At 37.1% G+C, this 21,849-nt stretch overlaps 1 protein-coding gene and 1 pseudogene across 8 annotated transcripts in view; one reads left to right on the top strand and one right to left on the bottom strand.

The window, feature by feature from the left end:
• TMCC1 (transmembrane and coiled-coil domain family 1) overlaps positions 1-21,849 on the bottom strand; it is a 220,624-nt gene that overhangs the window by 181,624 nt on the left and 17,151 nt on the right. Inside the window, exon 2 of one of the 7 annotated variants that reach the window (XM_082413483.1) lies at positions 2,895-6,839. The exons of the other annotated variants lie outside the window; for them this stretch is intronic. The gene's annotated coding sequence lies outside the window, so the exon portion shown is untranslated. The remainder of the gene's footprint in view (positions 1-2,894; positions 6,840-21,849) is intronic. 7 annotated transcript variants of the gene reach the window in all.
• LOC309638037 (large ribosomal subunit protein eL43 pseudogene) lies at positions 1,128-2,523 on the top strand (annotated as a pseudogene). Its single transcript has one exon. The product of its transcript is annotated as a large ribosomal subunit protein eL43 pseudogene (transcript).

Below are 21,849 nucleotides of genomic sequence, written 5' to 3' on the forward strand. Positions count from 1 at the left end.
CAGTTTCAGAGTACTTAACACATTATCTCATTTGATCCTCACAACAATCCTGTGAGGTTCTTGCTGTTACATCACATTTTACAGATAAGTAAAATGAGGCCTGAGTGTCATGCTGAAGGTCACAGAGCCAGCAAGTGGAAGAGCTGGAACCTAAATCTCCAGACTACCACAGCTGCCTCTAAACCAGACACATTGTACAATGCAAATACAATTTCTGCACACCATCCTCCAGGGTATCTCGGTAAACCATTAACAACTTAAAGATACTGAAAAAGTAGAATAAATCAAAGAATTACAAGACCTTAAGCATCTGTAGTGTAACCTCTCATTTTACATAATGCTCTTATAAGAGAAAATAAGAAAATGTTTTCAGTAGTCAGAAACAAAACAAATTTTTTTCTTGTTCTCACATTTAAACATCTGCAAGCATGTGTGGAGATTAAGTGGCTGAGAAAAAGAATAAAAGGGTTAAAACATACAAACCCCAAACTGTCCCGTTTTGCCTGACTGCATCTTGGTTTCCAACATATCTATTGGAAAAAACAGACTTTCTTATTCAGAGGTACAGGTGAAATTTAAGATTTTTTCTGATAGCTTTAATGACTTTTTACTTTTAGTAACTAATTACAAAGAATCTTGTACATGATTTAAATATATATCTGCAAAAAATTATTTCATCATTTCTTCTCACACAAAGCAGTTATTTAATGTCAATATAGTACACGATAAAGTGACAGAAAAATAATCTGATAGCAGTAATTTAAAGGAACAAAAATAATCTTGTAGACCCTATTTTAAAATTTTTATTGAGGTTCTGACTTGCTCGTAGTATAATTTCCTTCACTTTGCCATAGACATTGCAAAATTTTCATAGACAATCTTATTATTATAACCATATTAATGCCATAAACACTCAAGGAGAAAAAAGTGATGTTTCAAAGTCACATTTCCTTGTTATTATAGAATCATTTTTTTAAATATGCAGATACATTTTTATCGTTTAAATGTACTGCAAATAAGTCATTATGAAACAAACATGGAAATGCAAGTAATTTCAGTATAAAATAAACCACAAAAATAAATTAGCATTTTAGGAAATTTACCTTTTGACTTTGCTCTAATGCAGTTTGGCACTGCCTCCCTCCCCATCCCTGCCTGAAAACCAAACATATCTAGGACTTCGATCATTTTTTTCCCCCTTTACAGTGCCTGACACACAGTTGGTGCTCAATAAATATATGTTAAACTTTCCAAGAGATTTCAAACTTTCCATTAATAACTATCAATACCATAATCCATACTCCAGAATTATGAAGGCACATGGCAGTTTATCTCCCTACATTAGGACAGTTGTACAATTTTTCATCGATCCGTCACCAATGACAACTGAAAAAAACTATTTTTTGGACACCAAAAGCAGGTACTTCTTGACATAAAGCAAAGTAGGAAATAATTACCCCTAGTTAATTTAATCTACAAAAAATCCAACAACTTGAAAAATACATAGGTTAAACATTTAAACATTTTCCACCCTCCTATCTTCAGAAATCGACTGATCCTCATTAAGAAACAACCACAGAAATAGATGTTTCATAACCTGATGTCAAAATTTAACTCCACAAAGTATTATGTGGATAGAAATCTGTTCATAATATATTGTTAAGTGCAGTAGGGGAAAAAACTTGTAACAAAACAGTATATATACTCTTATGCAGATACACATATGTATTTATAGGTATGTTTGCATCAGCCTACAGTGCACATATATTAAAATTATAACATTGGTTATCACTGTAAATTATCATAGAAATTATAACTTTCTGGTTTATATTTATCTGGGCCTTTTTTATATTTGCTATACAAATATGTTAATTTTCTCATCAAGAAAGCAATAAAAGCATTTTTAAAAAACTTTACTCCACTAACCAAGGAATGTGCAGACTATCTAGGATTTGAACAAACATGCTTTCCCAACCATCTTTGTTTTTCTGTGTAGTCAAATAAGGGAAAAAATAAACCAAATGTGCTTACTATGGGACTTCAACTTGCATGACATTCTCTTACTGTTTTGAGAAAAGTGGGAGGAGTAAAGGCAAGCAGAAACACCAAATAATTATTATTTTTAAAATTATTGTTTAACGCTAGAGGTCTCTGGGCTCGGACCAAGGTTGCAGCGACATGGCTAAACGCACCAAGAATGTCGGAACTGTGGGTAAATACGGGACCCATTATGGGGCCTCCCTCAGGAAAATGGTGAAGAAAATTAAAATCAGCCAGCACGCCAAGTACACTTGCTCCTTCTGGGGCAAAACCAAGATGAACAGATGAGCTGTGGGCATCTGGCACTGTGGTTCCTGCATGAAAACGGTAGCTGGTGGTGCTTGGACCTACAACACCACTTCTGCCACCACAGTAAAGTCTGCCATCAGAAGACTGAAGGAATTGAAGGACCAGTAGCAGCACCACCATTTAAAACGTTGCTAGCCTATAATAAATAGGTTAATTTTTGTAACAAAAAAAAAATTACTGTTTAAGGCTAGAACCTTTCAAGTGATTTATAATCTTTCAAGTGACTTATAACCTCATTGGTGAAACAAAACTTAAAATATAATTAGGATAACCCAATTAAAAAATAGAGAAAGAATCTGAAAAACATTTCTCCAAATATACAACTAGCTGATAAACACATGAAAAGATGCTCAACATCACTAATCAATAGGGAAATGCAAATCAAAACCACAGTGAGATACAACTTCATGCACAGTAGGATGGCTAAAATCAAATGACAGACAATATAACAAGTGTTGAAGAGAAGGCAGAGAAATTGGAACCCTCATACATTGCTGGTGGGAATGTAAAATGGCCCAGGCAGGCAATTACTCAAAAATCCTTACCTTAAAAGAGTTACCACAGGACTCAGTAATTCCATTTCTAGGCAGGTACATGTAGTCTACACAAAAACTTGTATACAGATTTCACACCGGCACTGTTCATAATGGCCAAAAAGTGGAATCAATCAAGGTCCATCAACTAAAAAATGAATAAACAAAATGTGGCACATCCATACAATGGAATGTTCTTTTTTTTTTTTTTTAAATTTTATTTATTTATTTATTTTTGGATGCGTTGGGTCTTCATCGCTGCTTGCAGGCTTTCTCTAGTTTCGGCTAGCAGGGGATGCTCTTCATTGCGATGTGCAGGCTTCTCACTGCGGTGGCTTCTCTTGTTGCAGAGCACGGGCTCTAGGCACGCAGGCTTCAGTAACTGTGGCACACGGGCTCAGTAGTTGTGGCTCGCAGGCTCCAGAGAGCAGGCTCAGTAGTTGTGGCGCACGGGCTTAGTTGCTCCACGGCATGTGGGATCTTCCCGGACCAGGGATCAAACCCGTGTCCCCTGCACTGGCAGGCGGATTCTTAACCACTGCGCCACCAGGGAAGTCCCTACAATGGAATGCTATTTGGCAATAAGAAAAAGAATGGATACAGGCTGCATAATGGATAAACTTTGAAAACATGCTATGTGAAAGTAACCAGTCACAAAAAACCACATATTATATAAGTTCATTTATATGAAATGTCCAGAAGAGGCAAATCCATAGGGATAGAAAGTAGGTTAGTGGTTACCTAGGACAAGGGCGGGGTGGGGGGCAAAAACGGGGAATGACTGATAACTTGGTACAGAGTTTCTTTTGGGGGTGATGAAAATATTCTGGAATTAGAGTGCAGTGATGATTGTACAACTCTGTGAACACACTAAAAACTGAAATGTACACTTTAAATGGGTGAATTTTAAAATATGTTAAATACACCTCCATAAAACTAACAAAACAAGATGTTACCAACAGGGAAAATGGGTACATGATATACTCTATGTATTATCTTTGCTTAACTTTTCCATAAATCTAAAACTTCTAAAATAAAAGACATAGATATACAAATTAGTAAACAAAATCACATAATATATAGCTAAACTATGAGGTAGGCTAAAGCACAACCACAGCACTTTACTTATATATTTATTTTTTTTAATAAATTTATTTTTTATTTTATTTATTTAATTATTTGGCTGTGTTGGGTCATCGTTGCCGTGCACAGGCTTTCTCTAGCTGTGGTGAGCGGGGGCTACTCTTCGTTGCGGTGCACAGGCTTCTCATTGTCGTGGCTTCCCTTGTTGCAGAGCATGGGCCCTAGGCATGTGAGCTTCAGTAGTTGTGGCACGTGGGCTCAGCAGTTGTGGCTCACGGGCTCTAGAGCACAAGCTCAGTAGTTGTGGCGCACAGGCTTAGTTGCTCCACGGCATGTGGGATCGAACCCGTGTCCCTTGCATTGGCAGGCAGCTTCTTAACCACTGCGCCACCAAGGAAGCCCAGCACCACAGCACTTTAGAAAGACTCACACACAGTGCCTCAGACAAAAAAAGCGCTGCATAAATATTAGATGTAAAAAATAAGGTTAGGCCTTGTTCACAGGGTTACACAATGGCACAGGTAGAAGGAAGGCTGGAACTCACAGACCTGGAACAACTTCTTCATTCATCTGGCCAAACAGCTTTCCTTTTCCCACTTACTTACAACTTTCCAAATAAGCTGACTTTCAGACAATCCAAAAATTTTCAGGAAAATGTCCACACAGAAAAGAAAATGCTGGTAAATAACACTGCCCCTTTATCAGTGTAAAACTACTCCCTCTGGGAACTTCCCTGGCAGTTCAGTGGTTTGCGACTCCCCCTTCCAATGCAGGGGCTGTGGGTTCAATCCCTGGTCAGGGAACTAAGATCCCACATGCCTCACAGCCAAAACCCCAAAACATAAACCAGAAGCAATATTGTAACAAAATGGTCCACGTCCAAAAAAAAAAAAAAAATCTTAAAAAAAAAACTACTCCCTCTGTAGCCTGGATTAAAATTTTATTAGAAAAGCATTTTTACACAATTATGCCTTATCTATTTCTAAAAGGCTAAAGACCTTACGATCTACAGATCAGACATTATTACAGGTTTCAAGATTCAAATTACTGATGAAACATAAAAGATTTGTCTTCACTGGCTTCTTAACATGAATAATAAAGCACTCAAAGTGTTCAAAAAGAGGGTACTGACTCGAAAGGGGCATAAAGGAATTCTAGGGGGAGGAAAATGTTCTACGTCTTGATCTGACTGGTAGTTATAATTATACACATACAGCAGCATACATATGTAAAAATTCATTAAACTACATATACATCTTAGATTTATGCATTTACTAGAAATTGTACATCAAGTTTTTTAAATGAAATTTTTAAAAAGATTCCAAAGAATTACCTCATTATCCCAAAGCACATGATGTAAGAAGAGCCAGATTTTGTCTTCTATTAGTAAAAAGAATCAAGCATGGAGAAGTAAAGCAATTTGCTTTAACTCAAAATGAAGAAGGAAAACAAGTCTCCCAACTCTTTTCTATCACTGATCTAACCTATGTGTGTCACAGACAATGAGAATGAATCTCGAGATCCTTCTACTGAGAGTAAAAAAAAAGTCAGAGAAAGAAAGAGGACATAATCAATCCTAGTTCACCAAGTTACCCAGAATAAGGCTAGAAAACTGAGGAACCAAATCGACATCCTCTCCATCCCCAAATGACATATTATTATTCACAAACAAGATAATTATTTTTATCTAGAACTGGTTGTGAAATAATGCAAAGAATGCAAAAGAAGTTCTCAGCTTCGTACTTCCTCTAAAAACTATCACAGTGCTACCTCTTGCTTCATTCTGTAGTATTTCTAAGGGTCTGAGGCACTATACTCCCTGGCCTTTACTTTTGGCCATTTACATGTCTTGAGTGAGATAGTAAGAAGAGTATACAGGTTAGGCTTCAATGGACCAAGGTAAAGTATGGCTCTTATTTCATAGTCACAGAGTTTTAGCGTTGGGCTAGATCTGAGCAGCCAGTTATTCACTTAACGAATAAAGAAACTAAATCTTAAAATGGTTAAGGGACTTGCCTAATATCTCAGAGCTAATAAGTGGCAGAGTCAAAGTTGAATCCAGCCTTCTATTCACCAGACCACACCTATATCTCCGCTCAAACAGAACCTGGATACCACCTTATCTAAAGGAATAATTATACTCTGGGGAAAAAATGGTTCATATTATGCAAAGTCTCATACTCATCTGTCCCACAGCACTATTATTTTAATTTATAATCAGAATTATAACTGTCAACCAGGTTACAGTCGGTACCTTCTTTTCTCAGCAGTAAAATCCCTGGTAATTAATTGGTAAACTGAATTAATACCAAAACGTTACTTGGTAAATGAATAATCAAAGCAAACAGAGATAAATGGCTTTAAAGAATACATGCAGCAAGTTCTTTTCATGGCAAACCACCTTACTTCACCTAAGACATTCATACGGTCATTCATTCATTCAGCAAATACTGAAATGTCCACTAGGTGTCAGGCACTGTTCTGGGCTCAAGGAATACAAAGAGACAGATATGGGGGACTTTGGTTTAAGTAGACAGACAAACAACGGAATGCAGTAAGTGCCATAATGGGACAACCAGGGTGCTGTGGAAGCCCAGAGGAGCAACATCTACTCTAATCTAGAAGGTCAGGGAAGTCAGACCAGCTTCTTACTCTCTCAAGCAAGCAGGCTTCTCATCATTCTTGAAATATACCATTTTGGGAATTGCCTGGCCGTCCAGTGGTTAGGATTCCGCCCTTTCACTGCCAAGGGCCTGGGGTTCAATCCCTGGTCGGGGAACTAAGATCCCCCAAGCTGTGCAGTGCGGCCAAAACAGAAATATACCATCTTGAACACTGGTCTCTTATTGACACAAAAATCTCCAAAACCTATATCTAAGGCAAAAGAAAAACAGCATTATAATATTATCCTATTTATATACAACTACTTCATATTCATACATCTATATGTGTATATATACTTTCAAAGACACATGTATGGAAGAATATTTACAAAAATTTTAATGGTAATCATCCATGTGAGATGGAATTTCAGATTGTTTCAACTTCTTTACACTTTTCTGCTTTAATTTTTAAGAATACTCCTGTAATTTTTTCTATTTTCCTGTAAACAAGGTGAGTGGGAGAGGGCAAGCACACAAAAGAAAACTGAATAAATTATTACTGTACTTATATCAACCTGTCTCCCCTATTCGGAGTATTATTTGTCACATGGGGGACACTAATGCAGCACACCTGAGATCTTTTATTTACACTTGTAAGAAGGGCTACTTCTGGGAAAGTTTCTGGAGAAACAAGAAAGTTAGATGGTAGAAACCTAATGGGTGGTAATCACTACGTTAAGGTGTTCAGACTTCATTCTGTGGATGACAGAAAAACACTGAGGGGTTTTTGAACAAAGGACTAACAATCAACTCTGTTTTTTAACAAGATATCTTTGGTAGCATTTATAATACAGACAGACAAGAGAGGGAGTAAAGGCAAAGAGATGTGTTACAAAGTTTTGGCTACATTTTTTTTTCTAATCTGGAGAAATGATACCAAATTTTTATTAGTGGTATCTCTAGTAGATGAAAATATAGGGAGTCTCCCTCTTTTGGTGTTTATACATTTCAATAACTCTTGCACTTCTTAGAACAGAATGTATTATACTTATAATCAGAAAAAAATAAGAATGGCTAACACAGGAACTCAAAGAGGGTGAAGGGGAAATGATGAAAGCTTGGACTAAAAGCTCTATAAGGGCAGGAAACTGATCTGTCTTATTTATCACTATATTCCTAGTACCTTGCACACTGCCTAGCACATATGAGGTGCTCAATAAATGTGTCAGAATAAACAAAAGAGTGAATGAGTGAACAAATGAATATCCTGAAGGTTCAATGAAGAAGACACATTTCAGAAGTAAAATATACGTTTGTTGAGCAACATAAAGGCCAGGAACAGGAAGAAATCAAAGATAACCCTAAGTTTTTTGGACTACTTGACTAAGAGAATGATGAGCCATTAATCAAGATAAGTAAATCTACAGGAGGTATAGGTATAGAGAAAAGCAAAGAGATCATGGCAAAATGTCAATGAATTTGGAAGACATTAAGTTTCAGGAACCAGTGGGGAATCTACCCTGAAGATACAAATTTGGAAGTCACTCCTAGAAGTTTAGATCAGAGATCAGAGCTACCACACACCATAGTTTATGGACCCTCATGCTCTTTGTCAATGGCAGAGTAGGACATGCAGATCAAAACGGAATACACCACTCTTCTGGGTGCCCTGATGCCCTAACCTGATCTTTTTGCCTAACCGATTTTTAAGCACAGATTATGAATAAATATACTTTATAGAGTCTTCATCTCTCATTTGCTTCCTAATAGGATACAAAGGCCCACAGCTATATTTCATATCTTCACTATTTGCTACAGACAGAATTCTGGGTTCACAGATACAGGGAACATAAGAAATTCAATACACACAGCAATATTTACCATAAACACACAAAATTTATATACTTATTTTATTCAACATTATTCACTGGCAAACTGTCATAATATAATAATTTTCCACATACTACTGACTTTTTAAAGTTTCAGTTTGAAACCTGAAATACTTTTGAAAAAAGTGTTTTGAGAGAGCATCCTTTATCAATAGACAATGTTTTTACAGATGTTTATTCACATGATAGGGCAGGAAAAGTTGTTTTTTGATACTTTTTTCCACCTTATTCCAGGATTACAACATGATACTTCCAACTGTCCTCACCTATGCAAGTCTCTTCCCCCTCCAATTCATTCTACCTATGAATTGAAAACAAAATCAAAAGCTTCTCATTTCCTTTGTTTCAACTCTACCTCTCAAAATCCATCCTTCATATCTTAAACTGACCTTACTCTAAGCTCAAAAGGTCAACAGGTAGGTTAGGCTATACTCTAAATGCAGAAACACACAACATAAGGCTAACCTGAACTGGAAAGGAAGAAGTAAAACTATTATTGTTTGCAGAAGACATGTTATTATACAAAGAAAGTCCTAAAGACACTACTAAAAAACTACTAGAGCTCATCAATTAATTCAGTCAAGTTGAAGGGTACAAAATTAACATAAAGAAATCTGCTGCATTTCTATACACTAACAACAAACTATCAGAAAAGAATTTAAGGAAATAATCCTATTTACAATCGCATCAAAATGAATAAAATACCTAGGAATAAGGAGGTAAAGACCTGTGCTCAGAAAACTTAAGACACTGATTAAAGAAAATGAGGACAACACAAACAGATGTAAATATATACAGTGTTCATGGATTTGAAAAATAATGCATAATATGCATAATAATTTGATTTACATACATCATGAAGTGATTATTACAATACGTTTAATAAAAATCCATCATCTCGGGCTTCCCTGGTGGCACAGTGGTTGAGAATCTGCCTGCCAATGCAGGGGACACGGGTTCGAGCCCTGGTCTGGGAAGATCCCACGTGCCGCAGAGCAACTGGGCCCGTGAGCCACAACTACTGAGCCTGCGCGTCTGGAGCCTGTGCTCCGCAACAAGAGAGGCCACGATAGTGAGAGGCCCGCGCACCGCGATGAAGAGTGCCCCCCACTTGCCGCAACTAGAGAAAGCCCTCACACAGAAACGAAGACCCAACACAGCCAAAACTAAATAAATAAATAAATAAAATTTAAAAAAAAAAAAAAAAAAAAAAAAAAAAATCCATCATCTCATATAGGTACAAAATTAAAGAACTAGAAGAAAAAAAATTTTTTTTCTTGTGATGAGAACCCTTAAGATTTACTTTCTTCACAACTTTCATATATAACACAGAGCAGTGTTAATTATATTTATCATGCTGTACATTACATCCCTGGTATTTCGTAACTGGGAGTTTGTATCTTTCCACTGCCTTTATCCAATCCCCCCCTCGCCCCATCCCATCCTCCCACCTCTAGTAACAACAAATCTGATCTCTTTTTCTACGAGCTTGTTTGACTCTTTTGATTTTTCCTTTTAATTAATTTTTGGTCTGCGCCGGGTCTTAGTTGCAGCCTGTGGAATCTTTTAGTTGCGGCATGAGGACTTCTTAGTTACAGCATGCATGCGGGATCTACTTCCCCGAACAGGGATTGAACCCGGGCCCACTGCATTGGGAGCGTGGAGTGGTACCCAGGGGACCCCCAGGGAAGTCCCTGTTTCTCTGTTTTTGAAGTATAATTGACCCTTAATACTATGTTACTTCCTGTTACACAACAAAGTGATTCAATATTCTATACATTTCAAACTGATCACCATAATAAATCTAGTTACAATATATCACCATAAAAAGATATTACACAGTTATTAACTATACTCCCCATGCTGTACATTTCACACCCATGACTCATTTGTTTTGCAACTGGAACTTTGTACCTCTTAACCTCCCTCACCTATTTCTTTCTTCCCTCTCCCTTCTAGTTTACTTTTCAAATGGCCAAGTCTGTCATCTCATTTTAGGACCACAAAAAAGAAAAGCCTAATTAACAAAACACAGTAAAAGAAACAGTTGTTTCTTCAAAGTAAAAGAGAAAAAGGCAATTCTTATTTCAGAATACATGAAAGAGCAATGCAAATTCTCTAGGTACAGAAAGAAATTAAGCAGCAGAGGGCAGACAGCAGAAGCAAGAAGAATGACAATCCTGCAGCCTGTGGAACAAAAACCACATTCACAGAAAGACAGACAAGATGAAAAGGCAGAGGGTTATGTACCAGATGAAGGAACAAGATAAAACTCCAGAAAAACAACTAAATGAAGTGGAGATAGGCAACCTTCCAGAAAAAGAATTCAGAATAATGATAGTGAAGATGTTCCAGGACCTTGGAAAAAGAATGGAGGCAAAGATCGAGAAGATGCAAGAAATGTTTAACAAAGACCTAGAAGAACTAAAGAACAAACAAACAAAGATGAACAATATAATACTGAAATGAAAACTACACTAGAAGGAATCAACAGCAGAATAACTGAGGCAGAAGAATGGATAGGTGACCTGGAAGACAGAATGGTGGAATTCACTGCTACGGAACAGAATAAAGAAAAAAGAATGAAAAGAAATGCAGATAGCCTAAGAGACCTCTGGGACAACATTAAATGCAACAACATTCACATTATAGGGGTCCCAGAAGGAGAAGAAAGAGAAAGGACCAGAGAAAATATTTGAAGAGATTATAGTCGAAAACTTCCCTAACATGGGAAAGGAAATAGCCACCCAAGGCCAGGAAGCGCAGAGAGTCCCATACAGGATAAACCCAAGGAGAAGAACACCGAGACACACAGTAATCAAATTGGCAAAAATTAAAGACAAAGAAAAATTATTAAAAGCAGCAAGGGAAAAATGACAAATAACATAGAAGGGAACTCTCATATGCTTAACAGTTGATTTCTCAGCAGAAACTCTACACGCCAGAAGGGAGTGGCATGATATACTTAAAGCGATGAAAGGGAAGAACCTACAACCAAGATTACTCTACCCTGCGAGGATCTCATTCAGATTCGATGGAGAAATCAAAAGCTTTACAGACAAGCAAGAGCTAAGAGAATTCAGCACCACCAAACCAGCTCTACAACAAACGCTAAAGGAACTTCTCTAAGTGGGAAACACAAGAGAAGAAAAGGACCTACAAAAACAACCCAAAACAATTAAGAAAATGGTCATAGGAACATACATATCGATAATTACCCTAAACGTGAATGGATTAAATGCTCCAACTAAAAGACACAGGCTTGCTGAATGGATACAAAAACAAGACCCATATATATGCTGTCTACAAGAGACCCACTTCAGACCTAGGGACACATTCAGACTGAAAGTGAGGGGATGGAAAAAGATATTCCATGCAAGTGGAAATCAAAAGAAAGCTGGAGTAGCTATACTCATATCAGATAAAATAGACTTTAAAATAAAGAACGTTACAAGAGACAAGGAAGCACACTACATAATGATCAGGGGATCAATCCAAGAAGAAGATACAACAATTATAAATATATATGCACCCAACATAGGAGCACCTCAATACATAAGGCAACTGCTAACAGCTATAAAGAGAAAATCGACAGTAACACAATAATAGTGGGGGACTTTAACACCTCACTTACACCAATGGACAGATCATCCAAAATGAAAATAAATAAGGAAACAGAAGCTTTAAATGACACAATAGACCAGATAGATTTAATTGATATTTATACGACATTCCATCCAAAAACAGCAGATTACACTTTCTTCTCAAGTGCACACGGAACATTCTCCAGGATTGATCACATCTTGGGTCACAAATCAAGCCTCAGTAAATTTAAGAAAACTGAAATCATATCAAGCATCTTTTCTGACCACAATGCTATGAGATTAGAAATCAATTACAGGGAAAAAAACGTAAAAAACACAAACACATGGTGGCTAAACAATATGCTACTAAATAACCAAGAGATCACTGAAGAAATCAAAGAGGAAATCGAAAAATACCTAGAGACAAGTGACAATGAAAACACGATGATCCAAAACCTATGGGATGCAGCAAAAGTACTTCTAAGAGGGAAGTTTACAGCTATACAAGCCTACCTCAAGAAACAAGAAAAATCTCAATTAAACAATCTAACCTTACACCTAAAGGAACTAGAGAAAGAAGAACAAACAAAACCCAAAGTTAGCAGAAGGAAAGAAATCATAAAGATCAGAGCAGAAACAAATGAAATAGAAACAAAGAAAACAATAGCAAAGATCAATAAAACTAAAAGCTGGTTCTTTGAGAAGATAAACAAAATTGATAAACCATTAGCCAGACGCATCAAGAAAAAGAGGGAGAGGACTCAAATCAATAAAATTAGAAATGAAAAAGAAGTTACAACAGACACCGCAGAAATACAAAGCATCCTAAGAGACTACTACAGGCAACTCTATGCCAATAAAATGGACAACCTGGAAGAAATGGACAAATTCTTAGAAAGGTATAACCTTCCAAGACTGAACCAGGAAGAAACAGAAAATATGAACAGACCAATCACAAGTAATGAAATTGAAACTGTGATTAAAAATCTTCCAACAAACAGAAGTCCAGGACCAGATGGCTTCACAGTATCAAACATTTAGAGAAGAGCTAACACCCATCCTTCTCAAACTCTTCCAAAAAATTGCAGAGGAACACTCCCAAACTCATTCTATGAGGCCACCATCACCCTGATACCAAAACCAGACAAAGATACCACAAAAAAAGAAAATTATAGACCAATATCACTGATGAACACAGATGTAAAAATCCTCAACAAAATACTAGCAAACAGAATCCAACAACACATTAAAAGGATCATACACCATGACCAAGTGGGATTTATCCCAGGGATGCAAGGATTCTTCAATATATGCAAATCAATCAATGTGACACACCATATTAACACACTGAAAAAGAAAAAGCATATGATCATCTCAATAGATGCAGAAAAAGCTTTTGACAAAATTCAACAGCCACTTATGATAAAAACTCTCCAGAAAGTGGGCACAGAGGGAACCTACCTCAACATAATAAAAGCCATATATGACAAACCCACAGCAAACATCATTCTCAACGGTGAAAAACTGAAAGCAGTTCCTCTAAGATCAGGAACAAGACAAGGATGTCCACTCTCGCCACTATTATTCAACATAGTTTTGGAAGTCCTAGCCAAGGCAGTTGGAGAAGAAAAAGAAATAAAAGGAATACAAATTGGAAAAGAAGAAGTAAAACTGTCACTGTTTGCAGATGACATGATACTATAATAGAGAATCCTAAAGATGCCCCTGAAAACTACTAGAGCTAATCAATGAATTAGGTAAAGTGCAGGATACAAAATTAATGCACAGAAATCTCTTGCATTTCTATACACTAATGATGAAAAATCTAAAAGAGAAATTAAGGAAACACTCCCATTTACCATTGCAACAAAAAGAATAAAATACCTAGGAATAAACCTACCTAGGGAGACAAAAGACCTCTCTGCAGAAAACTATAAGACACTGATGAAAAAAATTAAAGATGATACCAACAGATGGAGAGATATACCATGTTCTTGGATTGGAAGAATCAATATTGTGAAAATGACTATACTACCCAAAGCAATCTACAGATTCAATGCAATCCCTATCAAATCACCAATGGCATTTTTTATGGAACTAGAACAAAAAATCTTAAAATTTGTATGGAGACACAAAAGACCCTGAATAACCAAAGAAGTCTTGAGGGAAAAAAACGGAGCTGGAAGAATCAGACTCCCTGACTTCAGACTATAGTATAAAGCTACAGTAATCAAGACAACATGGTACTGGCACAAAAACAGAAACATAGATCAGTGGAACAGGATAGAAAGCCCAGAGATAAACCCACACACACCTATGGTCAACTAATCTATGACAAAGGAGGCAAGGAGATACAATGGAGAAAAGACAGTCTCTTCAATAAGTGGTGCTGGGAAAAATGGACAGCTACATGTAACAGAATGAAATTAGAATACTCCCTAACACCATACACAAAAATAAACTCAAAATGGATTAGAGACCTAAATGTAAGACCAGACACTATAAAACTCTTAGAGGAAAACATAGGAAGAACACTCTGATATAAATCACAGCAAGATCTTTTTTGATCCACCTCCTAGAGTAATGGAAATAAAAACAAAAATAAACAAATGGGACCTAATGAAACTTCAAAGCTTTTGCACAGCAAAGGAGACTACAAACAAGACAGAAAGACAACCCTCAGAATGGGAGAAAATATTTGCAAATGAAGCAACGGACAAAGGATTAATCTCCAAAATATATAAACAGCTCACGCAGCTCAATATTAAAAAAACAAACAACCCAATCCAAAAATGGGCAGAAGACCTAAATAGACATTTCTCCAAAGACATACAGATGGCCAAGAAGCACATGAAAAGCTGCTTAACATCACTAATTATTAGAGAAATGCAAATCAAAACTACAATGAGGTATCACCTCACACCAGTTAGAATGGGCATCATCAGAAAATCTACAAACAACAAATGCTGGAGAGGGTGTGGAGAAAAGGGAACCCTCTTGCACTGCTGGTGGGAATGTAAATTGATACAGCCACTATGGAGAACAATATGGAGCTTCCTTAAAAAACTAAAAATAGAATTACCATATGACCCAGCAATCCCACTACTGGGCATATACCCAGAGAAAACCATAATTCAAAAAGACACATGCACCCGAATGTTCATTGCAGCACTATTTACAATAGCCAGGTCATGGAAGCAACCTAAATGCCCATCAACAGACGAATGGATTAAGAAGTTGTGGTACATATATACAATGGAATATTACTCAGCCATAAAAAGGAACGAAATTGAGTCATTTGTTGAGACGTGGATGGATCTAGAGACTGTCATACAGAGTGAAGTAAGTCAGAAAGAGAAAAATATCGTATATTAATGCATGTATGTGGAACCTAGAAAAATGGTACAGATGAGCCAGTTTGCAGGGCAGAAGTTGAGACACAGATGTAGAGAACAGACATATGGACACCAAGGGGGAAAACTGCGGTGGGGTGGGGATGGTGGTGTGCTGAATTGGGCGATTGGGATTGACATGTATACACTGATGTGTATAAAACTGATGACTAATAAGAACCTGCAGTATAAAAAAACAAACAAACAAAACAACTAACACTAAACTTTCATTGGGTTATTTGTATGGAAATATGTTAATGTTTCAGACATTACATGAAATTTCTACAAATCTTATATGTTGTAGTATAATGTTATAAGTCATAATCCTAGTTATTACTTTAAAATGTATATCTCAGAAATAGCTAATTTTCTTGTCAACTGCATTATTATGAACTTTCATCAAATCTTTTACCGTGGTCATTTTTAAGTCTTTTGTCATTTACAGACAGTTCTGGGTGAACTCTGATGCTTTTGCAAATATGTTCCTATAAAAGGGTTTCATCTTCAAGAAATTCATGGAAAAGACTCTGACAAGTACAGGTTTCTGGTAACTGACTGTACTGCTGAACTGAATGAATAAGCATTTTCAGAACTCTAATGAAAAACTGATGAACTCATAAAAGTGCTAACAAAAGATCAAGATGAAAAAAAAAATTAATTACATGGGACTGAGTGAACTAATGAGGATGAGTATAATTTTTGTGACTCTCTCTTTGAATTAAAAAAAAAAAAGAGGGGCTTCCCTGGTGGCGCAGTGGTTGAGAATCTGCCTGCCAATGCAGGAGACACAGGTTCGAGCCCTGGTCTGGGAAGATCCCACATGCTGCAGAGCAGCTGGGCCCGTGAGCCACAACTACTGAGCCTGCGCGTCTGGAGCCTGTGCTCCACAACAAGAGAGGCCACGATAGTGAGAGGCCCGTGCACCGCGATGAGGAGTGGCCCCCACATGCCGCAACTAGAGAAAGCCCTCGCACAGAAACGAAGACCCAACACAGCCAAAAATAAATAAATAAATAAATAAAATTAAAAAAAAAAAAAGAAAGAAATCCCACAAGGACTCAGAGGCAAAGAATATACAAATCAATTTTCACTGCAAAGTAAAGGAGCTGTTACAGTGGAGGATTACCGGACTGAATGTCAATATTATGACATAGTATGAGTGTGTTTCGTGTTTGGTAATTGCAATCATTGTTGCTTTTGTTGTGGTCATCCATGTACAATGCTTGGTGTCAGTCTATTTATCTCTTGTAAAAATAAAATACAGTGTGTGTGTGTGAAAAAAGAAAGACACATGCACCCCAATGTTCATCACAGCACTATTTACAATAGCCAGGTCATGGACACAACCTAAATGCCCATCGACAGATGAATGGATAAAGAAGATGTGGTACATATATACAATGGAATATTACTCAGCCATAAAAAGGAATGAAATTGGGTCATTTGTTGAGACATGGATGGATCTAGAGACTGTCATACGGAGTGAAGTAAGTCAGAAAGAGAAAAACAAATATCGTATATTAATGCATATATGTGGAACCTAGAAAAATGGTACAGATGAACTGGTTTGCAGGGCAGAAATTGAGACACAGGTGTAGAGAACAAACGTATGGACACCAAGCGGGGAAAGCAGCAGGGGGGTGGGGGGCTGTGATGAATTGGGCGATTGGGATTGACATGTATACACTGATGTGTATAAAATTGATGAGTAATAAGAACCTGCTGTATAAAAAAAAAAGAAAGAAATTAAGCAAACTCTCAATAAAATCAGATTAGAAATCTGACAATCATAATACTACACTTCTTCAGTACACTTATATTCATTGTCCAAAACATGACATATTTAAACATGGGAAAAATTTATGGAATTCTTTAAAAAGTTTGGTCAACTGGCCAGATTTTTCTAAACCTATCTTAAGAAAACAATTTAAAAAATAAAAAAATAATAAAAAAGCTTAAATAGTATTCCTCTGAACCTGAACTATACTGCACATGGTACCATTTAGGGTTCTATATGACTGGAAAAATGATCAGTCATTTTATGAAGCTTCCATCCTCTTTGGATAGGTGCTAACAAAATCTAGTTATTGATAAATACCTAGTCCCAACTGAGTATGAGTAGAAAATCTAAGGTAACTCTACTAAAGAAAGAACATGTGGCCAAGCAAATATGTGAAGCCACAGAGGGTGTGTTATTTCACAACACTTCCCAGTTCAGCCTATCTGGTAATTCTGTGTTTGCTTGTTTTCAAGAAACTGACTTCAAGGCCATACTGAAACTAAATTTTTAAAAATAAGGTTACGAATAAACTGAGTCGCAGAATCAGAGCCAGAAGGGGTTCTAATGATTTTAAAGATAAAAAATGATATTCTACTTAGTTTACACAGGTAGTTGGTAGTAAAGGTAGAACTGAAGCTTCTAACTCCTGGAAGAGCAACAGGTGTATACTGAGTGCCTAAAACGTGTGGCGAACTCTGCTAGGCACTGTGTTAGACCAGTGCCCACTACTGTATACCAAGATACCTCCTGGAGACGTTCAAAAACATTTAAGGGTTACATTCTCTCTAAGTAAATTTCTGTATGAGGACAAGGCCAAGCATATTAAAATAAGCAGACAGAGGGAAAAAAACCTTTAAAGTAGGAACGAATTTGGAACTCAAACAATTTACCCTTCCTTCCTGGCTACGAAAATTCACATGCTGTTTACCACTAAAAAGATTAAAACCATCAAAAGACATCTCTACCCAAATTTCATGACCCAATAGTCTAAGAAAAATGAGCCTTATTCCTGTCAGAAAAATGATCTGTTTTTATCACACTAAAGAATTAGCTCTGTCACAGGATTAGAGTACAGCCATCTGAGGACAAAAGTCTAGGCAGAAAAAAAACTGATACTGGAATTTGATAAAGACCCCTCCGGAAAATGACATTTAGCTGTTTCAATGGCACCTTTCATCTAAGGATCTCAAAACAAATGTTATTTATATTACCAAGAATCAAAACGGTGGCTCCATGACCCAATAAAGAAACATATCAATGACCTAGAGGTAATTCAATGCTGATGTTCTGAAACTCAGCCTTCTACTCTAAAAACAAAATCTAGTTTTATGTAATCGTACTATGGTATTATAAGAAATACATATTTGGTCTTTGTCTCCAGTTCCTGACACAGAGCTCCTAAAACTCTTGGAATTTCCTGAGTTACAGCAGTGTCTTTTGTTATTCAAAACAAGTCTCTTTCAACCATACCTGAGTTTATGCTAACAAGACGACTCTTGGTGGGACCCCTAGATAGCTTCCAGATGGAAGCTGGTTGCCAGAGGAACTATCCCTGTGATTACAGGTTTGGAACTTTCAGGCTCTGCCCCCAATCTGGGGAAGGGAGAGAGACTGGACACTGAGTTAGGCACCAATGCCAATGATTTAATCAATCATTCCCAGGTGATGGAAACTCCAGAAGACCCCCTAAACAATGGGGTTCAGGGAGCTTGTGGATGGGTGAACACATCAAGGAACTGGGAGGGTGATGCACCTTCAGAGGGCATGGAAGCTCCCCATACTGGCCCTATACATCTCTTATATTTGGCTGTTTCTGAGTTGTATCCTTTATAATAAACCTGTAAATGTAAGTGAAGTGGTTTTTCTGAGTTTTGTGAGTCATCCCAGCAAATTATTGAACCTGAGGAGGGGGTCATGGGAATCCTAGAATTTGCAGCAAAGTCAGAAAGAAGTACAGGTGGCCCAGGGCTTACAACTAGTGGCTACATTGGGGGCAGTCTTATGGAACTGAGCCTTTTAACTTATGGATCTGACACTAACTCCAGGTAGATAGTGTCAGAACTGAATTGAATAGCTGGACACTCAGTTGGTGTCACAGAATTGGACAAATGGTTGTGGTATGGAAAAACCCAGACAAAAGTAGTTAATTCCTAGTCTATATTTGTAAAGCTTGAAGATACAACTGGATTTGCTGATATAATCTCCCAGCTTACCTTGCTGCACACACATGAACAGAAAACCCAAAAATTTAAGCAATGTTGTCAGAATAGTTGCTACTAATAATAATTAGCAGTAATTTTATGCCATCTATGTGCTTTGTACCAGGCATTAAACTTAGGATAAATTATTTCCAGTGTATGCAATTCTGAAAGGTAGACATGGCCCCCAATAGCAGATGAGAAAATTAAATCTCATCGTTAAATTTCACACTGTACACAGCAAGTGGCAGAGATGGGGACGAAATCTAGTTTTAACACACACATCCCTGCCTTCTTCTACACTACAGCAGCCTTTACTTTTTATTATGCAGAGTAAAATTATAAACTCTCTAACAATCCTTGAGGATAACATGTCCCAAATTATGCCCTTGAAAGACTAGTCTTAAGAGATGCTCTGTTGAAAAAATAATTATAAAGTAAAAATGAAATTCCATGTACAGATCTAGTATTCTACTTTACATACTTTTTAAAAAACTGCCTTTTTAAACTGTACTCTCTTGCTGGTTGGCAAACATTTCTTTTTTTTTTTTTCTTGCCCTTATTAGGGAACTAAGTCAGTGAGACTTTTTATAACTTTCTCATCATTACCAATATTAGCACTAAGGAGAGAGACCATTTGAAATTAGAAAATCTTAAGAGCTCTGAGGGATGAGAAAAACCATGCAGTCCAAACTCTTGCAGGAACTCCTCTCATATTATCTCCAGAAGACAAGGATCCAGCCTACATTTGAATATGTCTAATGACAGAGACCTCATAATTTAGCTATTCCATTGTTGGACAGATCTTATGTTTGAAAGGTCTTCCCCACAGCGGGATGAAATTCACCTCCACTGATGTAGCTTCTACCTGATGTCTGTCCTCTGGAGCAATACAGATGAGAAGTCCGCTCTCTCTTGCTTAAAACTCTTCAAATATATCTAGATAGTTAAGTTTCCAAGTGTTATCTTCTATAGCAAAATAGCTCCTGACTCTTCCACTGTTCTTCACTAGATAAAGGTAGCTGGAGCTCTCAGTAGTATTCTGGTCACTTTAATCTGGACAATTTAGATTATCATTGTCCCACTGAAGTGTAAAATCCATAAGTGGACAGCACACTCAAGACATAATCTGACAGTACAAGAACAAAGGGACTATTACTTCTTTTAATCTAACACTACATCTATAAATGTTCATCAATGTTAGCCTCTTTTCACAGCTACATCATATAACTACTTTATAGATTATGGTGGCTTTCAAATGAAAAACAAACAACTATTTGGGGCCAGATCATTTCTGTTCAAGAGTAGGACCTTCCATTTCTATCACACCTACCTTGCCACTTTCATACTTCATCCTTAGACCACCTTGATTTTCTCTGATGCAACATATTAGATAATCTTCAAGAGTTTTAGCATCATTTACAAAATTTTTGGTAAGCATGCATGTTATACCACTATATTCAAATCCAAATCCATACAGGTTGGCAAAAGCAGAACTTACAATCCTGTGTAATCACTGTGCTTTGTAACAAAATAAATAAGCAAATTAAGTTTAAGAGACAAACCAGGAAAAGATATTTGCAATACATAGTAACAGGCTGATTTCATTACAAAAAATGGCTCCTACAAATTCATAAGGGAAAAAAAACAATTAATCAATGAAAAAAGAACCAGGACTTCCCTGGTGGTCCAGGACATAAGACTCCGCGCTCCCAATGCAGGGGGCCCGGGTTCGATCCCTGGTTGGGGAAGTAGATCCCACATGTATGCCGCAACTAAAGAGTTCGCATGCCGCAACGAAGATCCCGCTAGCCGCAACTAAGAACCCAGCACAGCCAAAATAAATAAATAAATATTTTTTTAAAAAGAAAAAAGAACCAAAGTCTAACATGAACAACCAGTTCACAGAAAAAGAAATACAAATGATTATTATATAGATGAAAAGATCTTCAACCTCTCCCCTCATAAAGAGCAATGTAAATTAAATCTATCAATACAATGTGATACTATTTTTTACCTGAGTGGTAAGATCAAAATGTCTGATATTGATAACACATCTAATTTGTAAGGAGTGTGGGGAAATAAGCACTCTTACAGATTGCTGATGGGAATGTAAACTGATTCCAGCTCTTTAGAGTACAATGTGGAAATATCTATTAAAAATTTAATTACACCTATCTTTTCTTTGGAACATGGATATTCAGCACAGCATTATTTGTAATAGCAAAAGTGCTAGACACTGTTAGTGGTCCACCCAACATCCATTTTTCCCTTCTACCTCCTTAATCAGAACTCAAATTTTGTTCAGGGTGGTTATTTGCCCAACCCCAAAAGATGACTCCTAATTGGCTGAAGCCAACTATGGCTATCATATTCTCTTTGCCAGATAATCACTTTCCCAGACACGCTGGGGGTCAGGGGCAGCAACATGACCCTCA

Source organism: Balaenoptera physalus, assembly GCF_965194825.1.
Source record: "Balaenoptera physalus genome assembly, chromosome: 11".
NCBI lineage: Eukaryota > Metazoa > Chordata > Mammalia > Artiodactyla > Balaenopteridae > Balaenoptera > Balaenoptera physalus.